Raw genomic sequence first — 13902 nt, 5'->3', positions numbered from 1 at the left:
TTTATTCCTCATAAACTTTAAACTTTGAATTTAAAACAAGAAACTTACAAATCATTAGACCAAATAAAGGGGATGAGACCACGACATCTCTGGCAGTCAATACACGCCTGGTGATATGATAGTTCCGAAAACACTACAAGATCCCAATAGACTAACCTCAGACGATTTGGGTTAAGATCTGCAAAGCTGCTCGAAAGGTTTTAAACAAATCCAATGGGTGACAAAAGATAGTACATCAAAGTCATCATACATATTCATATTCATATACACTCGCATACGCGCCATTTGCATAAACATTCAGGCATTTACAACAAATCATAAGCATACGCATTTGCAAGTCATCATTCAACAGGTAAAGCTTGTTTCCCGACTTGTTTCTTCCAAACCCTTCTAGATCCAATTTCAATTTCAACTTCAATTTCAACCCAAATCGTGACCTTCACGTTACGTCTTATCACGTTAGTTTTTAGCGATGATATGGCACCGAGTTCTTTGGCACGTAAGTAACCAAGACTCATTTCAATTTCAATTTCAAACCAAATCGTGACCTTCGCGTTACGTCTTATCACGTTAGTTTTTAGCGATGATATGACACCGAGTTCTTTGGTACGTAAGTAACCAAGACTCATTTCAATTTCAATTTCAAACCAAATCGTAACCTTCGCGTTACGTCTTATCACGTTAGTTTTTAGCGATGATATGGCACCGAGTTCTTTGGTACGTAAGTAACCAAGACTCATTTCAATTTCAATTTCAACCCAAATCGTGACCTTCGCATTACGTCTTATCACGTTAGTTTTTAGCGATGATATGGCACCGAGTTCTTTGGTACGTAAGTAACCAAGACTCATTTCAATTTCAAACCAAATCGTGACCTTCGCGTTACGTCTTATCACGTTAGTTTTTAGCGATGATATGGCACTGAGTTCTTTGGTACGTAAGTCACCAAGACTTATTTCAATTTCAATTTCAACCCAAATCGTGACCTTCGCGTTACGTCTTATCAAGTTAGTTTTTAGCGATGATATGGAACCGAGTTCTTTGGTACGTAAGTAACCAAGACTCATTTCAATTTTAATTTCAAACCAAATCGTGACCTTCGCGTAACGTCTTATCACGTTAGTTTTTAGCAATGATATGGCACCGAGTTCTTTAGTACGTAAGTAACCAAGACTCAATTCAATTTCAATTTCAAACCAAATCGTGACCTTCGCGTTACGTCTTATCACGTTAGTTTCTAGCGATGATATGGCACCGAGTCCTTTGGTACGTCAGTACCAAAACTCATTTCTATTTCAGTTTTAGTTTCAACCCCAACCATGACTTATTGCGCTAGTCCCTGAGCGCAATAAGTTGTGTCATATCACGTTAGTCCCTTGGCAATAGTATAGAGCTTTGCCTCTCCGCAAATAGGGATTTATTCTCCAGGCTTCTCGAAACAAGTTTGCCACATCATACATGTATCAGAACAACGCAGTGTATTCTTCCAGCAACGCATCCACTCTACATTCCTCAGTGCCAGCAAATTTCAGGGCATTTTCAGTGTTCAATAATCTTCCACCTTCAGACCACGATAGGCAAGCATGCATATCCGATTCTTCCGGTTTAAGAAGATTGAACAGGGGCAGCTGTCATACCCCAAATTTTGCCTATTCATCCCATCTACAATTAGGGTTCTATCCAAATAACATCCCATAAGTCAAGAGTCTCCTGAGGCTAGGGTTTGAGGTTCTCTTGAGAAGATCAATAAGATAAGGGTCTCAATCAAAATTCTTTGAATCATAATGACCTAAGATAGCTCCAAGACAAAAGATAAAGCTCAACTCCAAAAGTTACCGGCTCAAACAAACTCCAAGATTCACAGTCAATTGATTAAACCTAAAAGTCAACCACAATCAAAGCATGGTCCAAACCTCTGATCATTGGTCAAATATCAAGTATATAAGTGTATATCAATAATTTGATCAAAATTTGATCATGATTTATCAGTAGAAACTCAGAGATGAACAAATACAAAAAGGTTCAAATTAGGGTTTCTCTAGGAAAAAGTCAACTCAACTTTGACTGACCATAACTTTCACATGCAACATCAAAAATTCCCCACTCAAAGCCTATTTTGAAGAAAATTGGATTCTCTACAACTTTGTCTCTCACAAGCCAAGGCTAGAAATGCTTCATTTGAGAGGTATAATGCAAAAGATTACAGGTCCTTTTCAAGCATCCTTCAAAAGCAGTTTTTTTTCAAAGAGGATATGATCAAGATAAAAGCGCCAAATGAAAAATATGTTCCATAGTGGCTTATAGAGGACCTCTTGAGGTTTCCAAAAAGTCCTAGAACTCCCTCATAGATTAAAAATTGAGTGAAATAAGCTTGGTCAAAGTTGGGTAATTTTAGAGGACGAAATGTGAAATAAAGGAGGTCCAAATTGAATTTCTTGCAAGTGGGCCTATATTTTATGACTCAAACTTGATCCACAAGCTATCCAAACCATATGCCACGAATTTCACCTTTTATTTATCTTTTATATGATTTTTATTTTATTTAAAAATGATTTAAAATAATATAATTGAAGAAAAATCAAATATTATGGTAAAAAGATTCACATTGATCATTTCCAATCATAATTATGACAAAATAATGAAATATTTTCGTGCACAATTAATTAGGAAAAATTGGTATAATATTTGACAAAATTAGAAAGCTTTCAAATCAAATTTTTAATCAAATTTCTCAATATTGCAAGATTGGATTCAAGTGAGATTTTGGACTATTTTGTTAACCTAACTCGTTGCCTATAAGTACCTAATAGATACCACATGAATAAGGGTTGGAAGCATTCTGCAGAAGGATACCTTGCAAGAACTCAAAAATTCTCCAAAAGTGTGAATTCGGTTTTTGAGATTTAGGAGGTTTCAATAAGGATTAAAGGTTGCAAAAGACTCATTGAGGGATTCTGAACGTGGCTAGATCATTACTCTGCTTCAACACCCCCAGAATTATCTCATATTTGCCAAGGTAAGTCGTTTTGAAAACCTCTTCGATCCGACCAATATATGCATTCTCATTGATCATTGGCTGTATATTATAACTCATATGATGTTTGTGAACGTTTCTGGATATTTGAATTGAAGTTTGCGTGGTTTGGTTGTGTATTGCCATTAACGACCGAGTAAGGTTTTCTAGGGCTGAAATTGGGGGTTTGCGTTCTAGGTTAAATTAGGGCAAATAGGGGGCATAATAAGAACCAGGGATCTTGGATGAAGAAGATAGAGGGGTCGCGAAGAGTTTATGTGCAAGCATGAGCTAATCCCTATTTTCTCAGGTGCCTTTGCTACGAACGGTTTCGTAGTAAAACCGTAGCTATATTTGCAGGTTTTTGTGAGTTCTAGGGTCGAAGACGATGGCGTGTCACCACTTGGTTCGCCAGTTTAAATTCCGCGCGCGTTTCTGTTATGTTTTATTGTTTTTTATATATTTGATTTAGGGCGTTTGTTATACACAAAGCGCGTTTAGTTGCGCTGTTATGAGTGTTTGGTGTGTGTCCCCAAGGGTATGGGTTCGATACCCAGCCCTTTCATATATTTTTTCAAGATTTTCTTCATGGATCCAGTGCGCACCTTGCCATAGAATCCACCATGAGCCCTCGTGATCCAGCCCTTTATTCTCCACTCAGCCTAATCTAACGTCCCTAATCTGATGGCCATAACATGTACCCCTAACCTAACCACATTGAATCATAATCCCTAATAACTAAAATTATTTTAATTAATATATTTATTTTTAATTAAATCTTTTTAATATAATTAGTTATATATATATAATGATTATTTTTTTTATAAATAAAATTAATATATGATATTAATATTAAAAATCATAATTTGTTGTTCGTTCCGATTAAATCGATTAATCGCTATGGTCAATAATAAATTTAATTAAAATGTTATTTAAGTAAAATATAATTAATTTCTATTTGGTTAAATGGTTTCGACTAATTTATTACTCGCAATGATTAACTTTTTTTCTATTTTTCCCATTTCAATGTGTTGTTCTTTTTAATCGAATCAATCGATTACGAGGGGTAACGATACAAATTAATTATAAAAATTATTAAAAAAATACTATTATTCGTTATTAGTAATAATTAAATCAATTGATTAAAATTGGTAACGATCTAACTATTAATATGTTAACTATGGTAATCGAATCGATCGATTATTGCGGTTAATAGTACAAATTAAAATCAGGGTTGTACGCCCTAAGCCTAAAAAACACTTCCCGACAAACCTTTCAATTTCCTAACTATCATATGCTATTTCAAAAGCCTTGAGGCAAATTTTCAACCATCTCAGATCAAATTCAACTCTAAGGGCATACAACCCTTCCCCGAACTACGTAGACTCTGATCCTCCCTAAGGAGGTACGTAGGCACTTGGCAACAAGGCGAGTCCCCTCCCCCATAAATCTCATTTTTTTTTTCTGATTTAAATTATAAACCTTTAATTATGGTAATTATTTGCTTTAACCCTGTTTGTCATCTTTCTTTATCTTTTTGCCACAAACCTTTACTCTACAATACAAATCTTAGGAAAGGGTTTAGGGTGCCTAACACCTTCCCTCGACCTGAATATAGTATCTTACCCTGATCTCTTAACTGCGCGAGGTTTCCTATTCGCCTTGGTAGAATAGGTGGCGACTCTAAACCTTAAATTTTTAGGCAGGTTGCTACAGCCTGTGTTGCTAGTGAAGAAGAAAAAGGGTTCTATGAGACTGTGTGTGGATTACAGATAATTGAACAAGGTTACTATCAAGAATCGGTATCCATTGCCGAGGATTGATGATTTGATGGATCAACTGGTTGGAGCATGTGTATTTAGTAAGATTGATCTGAGGTCTGGGTATCATCAAATTCATGTGAAAGATGACGACATTCAGAAGACTGCTTTTAGAACAAGGTATAGACCAAGCAACACTTCACTTCGGTAGAGCACCCCTAGACCAACGGACAACCCGAAGCCGCGAACCGAGTCATCCTCCAAGGACTAAAACGAAGGCTCGGCGAAGCCAAAAGAGTTTGGGTTGAGGAGTTGCACAACATGCTCTGGGAATACAGGACAACACCTCATTCGAGCATTGGAGAAACTCCATTTAGATTTACTTATGGCACCGAGGCCGTTATCCCAGTGGAAATTCGAGAACCATCTCGTCGTACCGAGTCACCTCTCGAGGAGTGTCATACCCCAAAATTTGCCCATCATATTATCTCATATTTCAGTCCATCTGACCTTCAAATACTCAAAGATACACAAGGAGGAAGCATACAGTCTCCTAAACAACGACCCTCCAACTAGGGTTTTGCTCCTCTCAAAGAAAAAATCAGGTTCTGGCACCTCAAGTGGACCTCAGGGTCTCTCACATGTCTTATAATATCCTCATGACAAGTTTCAAGCTCTGATTCCTCAGAATGTTCAGTCAACTGCTCAAACGGTCAATAATCGACTAGTTGACCTAAAAGTCAAACTATGGACAAACTACAGTCAAAACTCCTGATTTTTGGTCAACATCCTCATTATGGAGTATCATTCATCATTTGATCAAGGATCGATCATGATTCATCAAGAAAAGCTCCAGAATCATCAAGAACCTGAGTTTCTAAATTAGGGTTTTTAAGGAAAAAGTCAACTAAACTTTGACCGGCCATAACTTTCACATTGAACATCATAAATTTCCCATCCAAAGCTCAATTTGAAGGAAATTGAATCCTCTACAACTTTGTCTCTCACAAGCCAAGGCCAGAAATGCACCATTTGGGAGATATAAGCCAAAACATTACAGGTCCTTCTAAAGGATCGCAAAAAGTCATTTTTTCTCAAATCTCATAACTTGAACATGGTAAACTCAATTGAGATGAAACCAAAAAGAGCTTTTAGAGGACTCTTTAAGCTTTCTAAGAATTCCTAGAACATCTTCATATGACATAAATTGAGAGAGATACGCATCGTTGAAGTTGAGCCATTTCTAGAAAATGCATGAAGTCAACATGGAGCAATTTTGTATTTCTTTTTAAAAGGGCCTTAATGTTTAAGCTACCCACTAGATTTCAAGCCTATAAGGAGACCATTGATCATATAAATTTTATTTCATGATTTTATTTAATTTATATTTGATTTTATTCATTTAAATTCAAAGTAAATCAAATAAAATCATATTTAAATGCTATAAGATTCTATGATTCAATCACCAAATATTGGATCAGCCTAAAGTCAATATCCAATGGCCATATCACGTGAGAAAAAGCTTGAAAATAGAAAGGTTCAAAAATAGAAGGTTTTGGTGCAAAATCTTATCAAATTCTTTTGCCAATCAATCATGGATTCATTCCTTAAAGATCCTAACCCTAATCCCTTCATTATATATCCTGGTCATTCAGTAAGAGTGGGGAACGAAACCCTTGCCTTAAGAAAGAACTCTAAATGTCTCAAAATCTCCCATAAAACTTGCACCTTCGGTTTCAGTTCCCAGGCCATTCTCAAGGTGCCTTGAGCATTCTATTACCTTCCTGGGGTTCCCAGCAATCAATCCCATAACTTTCATGATCTCAAAGCACCCCAGATCCGGTCATCCAAGTCCAATCGGTTTGGTAAATTTCTTAAGATCGATTTCAAATTCTATGCATATTTAACATATTTGATGCATTTGTTCAGGTTCAGGGCATGATTTAGAATAGATCTAACGTATCACATGCGAGCTTTGAGGCGCATAGCTTGATACGCCATGGCTACGGCAAGATGAAGCTCAACCTTCGGATTCACTTTTACAGTGCGTTTTAAGGAAAACGAATGTCATATTTGAACTCAGGGTAAGATTTTCGGTCGGATAGGGTCTTTTTTGGTTCGATTTGGTAATGTTTTGCAGGGATGGAGATGAAGGCCGCCGGAGAAGATGGTGGTTTCCACCGCGTCCGGCCAGTCTGACTGTTGCAGGGACGGTCAACAATTCAACCTCACATGCGTGGTACTGTCAAGCTCTCCCATTGGCCGGTCAAAGTCCATGTTTTCTCCCTCCACTGACGATTGGCTGCGACGTGAAACATGGGGCTAACTCTGAATTTCATTTTACTTTCCTCTTAATGTTATTGTTTAATATTTATTTAATTCCATAGGTTAACTAACAATTGACAATTTCAGCGCACATGGCTGAGGGAGTATGATTGTAACACTGGAAACATGGGGTTGATCCCCCACCCTGACAATCTTGTTTTTTTTACAATGTTTTAATTACAATCCTGTGTAGCGCCCTCACACGCACATACCATATACCTTCATGTCCAGCCATTGGATCTTCACAGCATAATGTCCAAACGGCCCAGAAAGTACTGTCCATGGTACCCCATCCAGAAGTCATCACACAGGATCCAATACCAGGTTTTCAATTTCCTTTTTTTCCTTTTATTATTTTTCTTTATTCCAATTTTTTTCTTTTGTTTCTTTTTAAAAAACCTTTTTCTTTTTAAAATTTAGATTAGTTTTATTTACCAAAACCTTTTTTAAAAAGAAAAACTTAGTTTTATATACACATATAATTTTAGTTAATTAATTTATGATTAGTTTAATTCCGAATTAATTAGATATAAAAAATAATTAGGATTAACATTCAATTAATTTATTCACAAACCATTGTTCCCATTAACTGTAGGCTAATATCAACAATGTAAGAGTTGTCTATTAACTATAAGTTTTTCTCACCCCTAGGTTTTAATCTTTGGGTTTGTCTGGGTTTTTTAGCCATAAGGTTTTTAACCATGATTTTTTTTCTTAACTATATTTAATTCGCCTTTTCATTCTCCTTTTCGTGCTTTTATTTTCGCGCCCAATTCTTTTCCTTTTCATTTTGGTTTTTCAGGGTTGATCAAAGATCTTTCAGCCACGCGTCTCACCCGATAAAAAGCTAAGTTTTCTAATTTCTTTGTTTAATAATATTTTTATTTTTTATTTTTTTCCTTTGATTAAAATAGGGTTTTGTTCAATAGTGATGAATTACTCCTACACTCACCCCACCCCTATTATTTTTTTCTTTTTTCCAGAGCTGATCAAAGGTTCGAGGAAATCAAAACGTCCAAGAATGTTTGAAACTAATTATTGATCCCTCTCGTTTTTCCGCCTTTTAAATTCCCCCATCCCCGCAGGTGTTTATTGTAATAGCGTAGGACTTTTAATTCCTGCCTTTGATTTTTTTTATTTTAAACTGCGTGGTTAGTAATCCTAGGGAGTGCAAGCTTCGTTAAATTAATTAGATCACTAACGATACAAGATAAATAATAGAACTGAACCACGTGATTGTTGCACCCACACACCTTTAGGGTAACCCCTCTGGTTGCCTTGTTGCCTTATTATTGTTGCCTTGTTGCCTCTAAGTGTACTAAATAGTCAAAGTCCCTCGATTCCGAGGATACCTAAAGCAATGTTGCCTTCAAAGTTATTGAAACTCCCCCCGAGGTTGCCTTATACAGAGTGATTGTCCCTATTGCTAAGGTATCCTCGCATGATGCCTTAAATGACTATTACATCCTTCCCTTAGACTACCTGCCCTCTTTATGGCAAAGGATAGTCTTATGGCGAACGATTACTCGATGACCCTTTAAACATCCAATTGAAAGACTTCCTGCCCTCTCATGGTATGGATAGACCCTTTCGCCTTGAAAGACTAAAAGAACGATTTTTCAAACTTAGGGTAAGTAGCTTTTAATTGCTTGCTCAATTCAAATTCAAAATTCAAACTCTTTTTCCCACTAATTTTCAAATACTTTTCAAAAAGACTACGCTTATTTACAAGCTAAAGTTTTTCTTCGAAAATCTTTTCAAACAAATCAAACAAGTAAGCTAAGCAATTAAGAGCCCGTGGATAACCATGGATGCAAAGGGTGCCTTACACCTTCCCTTTTTATAACTTACCCCCCGAACTCAAAATCTTTTAAATGGTCTTTTCCCGTTCTTTTAGCCTTTCCAATTGGATAAAATAAAAGTCGGTGGCGACTCTTGCTATCCTCAACATTTCGATAAAAATTCAGTTCATCGTATTACAGAACTGGCGACTCTGCTGGGGATACTTTCGAATAAAAGAGGGGTTACCTTAATGTTTAGGATCACTTTAATTGTTTAATTTGTCTGCTTTATATTTCAAAGGCTGTTTGGGGTATTTACTTGTGTGAAAGATCCTAACCCGGATCTGAGAACCTTAGGTAAATGGCGTGAGACCAAGGAGACTGCACAACATATACTGATGTGGTTGATATGGTGGCTATCGTTAGTGTGACACATTGGTTTGTCCTGGTGTTCCTTGGGATCCGACTCGAGGAAACACTTGGCTGCTGCGTGGTGTCATTAAGCACTAATTTGCCCTATAACCCTAGTTGAACTTGACTTTGGCCTATTAGAAAGTAGCGAGATGGCTGGCTTTGGTTCCGACTGAAGTTGGTTGATATTCGAAGCTACACTCATATGGACTGGACTTTCAAGACCTTCTCGGTTGGTGATTCGATTGCTGAACTGAGATAAGCGCCTTCGAGAAAGGTCAATGATATGAGCTCCCTAGAACCCGATCTTTATATAGGACAGGTTGAAACAACTTAAATTCAGCGAGGAGGGTACTTACCTACAAACTTCATGCAATCCTTTAAACCTAAGGACACTTGTGTGACTCGTCTATGCTTGCTACTAACCCTTTGGTTTTCTTGCAGATTTTTCTTGTGGGACTCACTCGTCCTTACTATCTTACGCTTTGCCTGATGCATTGCATTCGCATAACATCATGACATCATAAGCATATCATGATTTAACTAACCCTTTCAAGGATCCTAGGAATTTAGGGCGCACAATTTCAGGTGCCCTTATCAAGGACTAAAATCCTATCAAGGGGAAAGAGGATTTATTTTCCTCTGGCCATTCGTCTTCTAAAGACACAGTACCTATCAGTACCTATCTAGGGGCAAGAGGATTTATTTTCCTCTGGCCACGTACCTTCCAATTTAAAGACTCGATACCTATCAAGGGGCAAGAGGCTTTATTTTCCTCTAGCCACTTGCTTTCAAATTCAAGAGTACAAGTATCCCGAATCAAAGGCGATGACCCACTCGATATGGTGAGCTTGATTCTCAAAGAAGGACGTTAAAGAGCAAAAGTCAGAATTCTTCAGACAAAGACGCGACCAAACCATTTTCTAATGTTGCTAACTAAATTCCTAAAGATCCTTGAAAAGATTGCATTTGCATTCATAACATCACATAAAAACTAATCTCATATTTCATGTCGACCAACCGGTCATGCAACTATCATCAACAAAATTAAATGCATCCTAAAGTATGGCTCCTTCAGATATGGTCTAATGAATGACTCGTTTTGACATCCTTCATCAGATATGGTCTAATATACGACTCGTTCTGACATCCTTCATCAGATATGGTCTAATGTATGGCTCGTTCTGATTGTTCTCCTTCAGATATGATTTAATGAATAACTCGTTCTGATTTCCTACTTCCAGATATGGTCTAATGTACGACTCGTTCTGGTATCCTTCATTAGATATGGTCTAATGTATGTCTCGCCCTGATGTTCTCCTTCAGATATGGTTTAATGAATAACTCGTTCTGATGTTCTACTTCCAGATATGGTCTAATGTACGACCCGTTCTGGTATTTCTCTTCAGATATGGTTTAATGAATAACTCGTTCTGATGTCCTACTTCCAGATATGGTCTAATGTACGACCCGTTCTGGCATTCCTCTTCAGATATGGTTTAATGAATAACTCGTTCTGATGTCTTACGCCAGATATGTTCCGGAAGCCTAAACCCCGGATGACTTGAATCCTACGTCAGATATGTTCCGGAAGCCTGGACCCCGGATGACTTGAATTCTACGCCAGAAATGTTCCGAAAGCTCGAACCCCGGACATTCTGAAAGTTCCAATCAAATATACATTCCGGAAGCTCGAACCCTGGACATTCTGAAACATTCTTATCAGATACACATTCTAGAAGCTCGAACCCCGGATAATTCTGATCTCTACACCAGCTCCACAACAACGACGCAAGCCAGATGCACCTAAACGTCAATTCACCAAAATTACTCTGAGGGACCCTCTTATGAATCCTAACACCTCCACTCCTGGCTATAAACTCAATGCGAAGTGTGCGTACCATTCCAACAGTCCTGGACATTACACAAACAATTGCCGAACATTAAAGAATAAGATTCAAGATCTGATCGATGACGGGGAAATCAAATTCAACCCTCCTGAAAACTCCTGTGGTGATCACCGCTCTTATGCCTAGTCATGACAATACTGATTGACGTCTAGACGGACGAACTTTTGGATCATTAGATCTACTTTCATTTGCATATTTCTTTTATGTTTGTTTAAACATTCGTCTTATGATAGACATTATCTGTCTTAATAATCATCATCAGTGCATTGCGTATGTTTGTCTTGAATAATTTATTTCGCTATCACTCATTTTAAATTGCGTCTTTACCTTGCATATGTTTTGTGATACTCGACTCCTGCTAAAGATGTATGCCTTCTGAGGGAGGATGGCGAAAACGATACCGCAACCTCATACAATATGATTTTGAGCGGACTATGCTGACGATGTACAGGCATTGTTTCAATTCCTAAACAGTGGAGATATAAGGATGTTAATCCCTCGTCAACCCCTTTGAGCCTAAGAAGTAGAAGTTTCTTTCTTGTACTAATTAAAACCCTTGATCATAACCTGGGGCAGGGTAGTTCTCAGTTAATTTGGCTGTGCATTCTATTTTAAGAGAATCATTCAGTACACCTTTCAACAAAGGTTTCAATCACAAGCGTTCATCCGCACACATCAAAGAAGTGTTGGAGATGTCAATCAAAAGTCGATGATGGTTCATCAATCATTAAGTAAGGCAGTCAATATCTTTCAAAAAAAATGATGAAAAACATACATATAAAGAAAAGCCTGCTAAGTCAAAAAAATAAAGAAGAAGACTTAGGCAAAAATCAAGGCATCCCGCTGACTGTAAGCTCAAAATAGACAGTTCAGGCAAAAGTTAGGGATATCAAAAAGATGAAAAAAGAGAAGTCAATAAATTCCTGAACAACACAATGTTGTAACTACCAAAAGGAAGAAGTGACTGCCATCTCGAAAGTTCTCTTTGCTTGTGAACCATCATCATTATCAAAGGTGCAAATCCAAAAGTCTCCTGGAAACTGAATGCATAAGTTGAAATTAACTGAGCTTAGGATTGAAGATCATCACGAAGAGGGGTGGGTACAATCAAATTTTGAGCCTTTATCCTTTGTTTCTTAAACCATGAACCGAGCCACGTTACAACCCTTAAAAGTCCTAACTGAAGCATGGTTAGTTCGAAAGCATATTGTCACAACAAAGGTATCCCGACTCCTTAAGGTTTACCACAAATGCTGAGTTGATATCCTGTTCTTTACAGACACCACGTTTTATAAATATCACGCTTTTACATCTCTTGTTTTAATGTTTTTCAAAATCTCAAGACAAACGTATGCATTGCATCTCATGAATTCATTATTAAACAAATTCTGCTACATAAATTCAAATGTGAGCAACAGAAAGAATTTGCACAGGGTACAAATAATGACTGAAAGTTATCCCGACAGACGATATTACTCCAAGAAGCAATGTCTCTTACGTATACAAGGGGCATGACACGTTTTTCCCAATCAATCTGGGGCAATCAAGTCAAGATTCCAAGAATCTCTCAAAAAGCTAAACAGTCAGGGGCATCACCCTAAGTGTACGATTACTAGGGGCATGTCACTTACAATATACACTTCATAAAGTCCTCGCAAGGTGAATCTCTTCAAATTCCTACTAGCTGGGGGCAAAGTACACAAGGCATGTTCAACGCTTCGATCAATATTTATTGGTGTTTTCCAATCAATACGAATCCAGGAATGGTAGTTACTATAATACTGGGGGCAATGTTCAGGGCATCCATGCCTTCCTGACTTCACAAGATCATATCCCCACAGAGCAATCCTCAAGAAGATATCTTCAAATGCTCTCGTCCCGACAAAGACATAGCTCCTCAACAGAGTTCACATCTTTGACATCGTCTGTTCCCCGACCTGCTTCTCTGCTCCAAACATGGTTTGTTAATATCTCTAATCCCCAGTCAGGGTATATCAACTTACTGATCATCCCCAAGTAGAAATCATAAATCCCCAACTGTGTATCTTCAAAACAAAATCAGGCATCAGAGTCGCAACGACCTAGGGATTTATTTTCTCAATCAAGATACTTCAAAATAGCATAACTCATGTTCATACATCATATATCATAGTTAATTCATAACATACATACGTCTCATGACATATGCATAACACCCTTATTCATTTCAAAAAAATTACAATACATGTATCATGACATTGCATAAAGACTAACTTTACTTTTTTTCAGGATACAGGTACAAACGGATAAACAATATATCCAATTGTCAAAAATCTAATTCAGTTACTACGAACGATGCTGACACGTTCAACTCTCAAAGATCTAATTCTATCACCACAAACGGTGCTGACACAATCAAAGAAAGAGACATACTTAATCACAACACTCAATTCAGAAAGGACCACGACAACTGAGTCACGATAATGGAATCACGACAACTGAGTCACGACAACTGAGTCACGATAATGGAATCACGACAACTGAGTCACGATAATGGAATCACGACAACTGAGTCACGATGATGGAATCACGACAACTGAGTCACGATGATGGAATCACGACAACTGAGTCACGATAATGGAATCACCACAAGTGAGTCACAATAATGGAATCACGACAATGAAGTCACGACGATTGAGTCACATATCTAATCCCAGTATTTA

The sequence above is a fragment of the Vicia villosa genome, linkage group LG6 (assembly GCF_029867415.1).
Source record: "Vicia villosa cultivar HV-30 ecotype Madison, WI linkage group LG6, Vvil1.0, whole genome shotgun sequence".
Taxonomy (NCBI): domain Eukaryota; kingdom Viridiplantae; phylum Streptophyta; class Magnoliopsida; order Fabales; family Fabaceae; genus Vicia; species Vicia villosa.
The sequence above is the reverse complement of the archived record's forward strand: the minus strand, read 5'-3'. Positions refer to the sequence as shown.